We start from the raw sequence: 739 nt of genomic DNA on the forward strand, positions 1-739 counted from the left end.
GAGGGGGAGCCTTGCCTTGGGGTCCAAGGACCCCTAAGGGCTTCGGCCGAGCCAAGGGGGGCAGCCCTCCCCTTCCAAACCGAGTCCAACTAGGTTTGGAAGGAGGAGTCCTTCCCCCTTTTCCCACCTCCTATTTTTTTTCTTTTCTCTTTGATTTTTCTTCCTATGGCGCATAGGGCTCTTGTGGGATGTCCCACCAGCCCACTAAGGGCTGGTGTGCCACCCCCAATGCCTATGGGCTTCCCCGGGGTGGGTCCCCCCCCCCCCCCCGGTGAACTCCCGGAACCCATTCGTCATTCCCGGTACATTCCCGGTAACTCCGAAAACCTTCCGGTAATCAAATGAGGTCATCCTATATATCAATCTTCGTTTCCGGACCATTTCGGAAACCCTCGTGACGTCCGTGATCTCATCCGGGACTCCGAACAACATTCGGTAACCAACCATATAACTCAAATACGCATAAAACAACGTCGAACCTTAAGTGTGCAGACCCTGCGGGTTCGAGAACTATGTAGACATGACCAGAGAGACTCCTCGGTCAATATCCAATAGCGGGACCTGGATGCCCATATTCGATCCTACATATTCTACGAAGATCTTATCGTTTGAAGCTCGGTGCCAAGGATTCATATAATCCCGTATGTCATTCCCTTTGTCCTTCGGTATGTTACTTGGCCGAGATTCGATCGTCAGTATCCGCATACCTATTTCAATCTCGTTTACGGGGAAGTCTCTT

Source organism: Hordeum vulgare, chromosome 3H, assembly GCF_904849725.1.
Source record: "Hordeum vulgare subsp. vulgare chromosome 3H, MorexV3_pseudomolecules_assembly, whole genome shotgun sequence".
NCBI lineage: Eukaryota > Viridiplantae > Streptophyta > Magnoliopsida > Poales > Poaceae > Hordeum > Hordeum vulgare.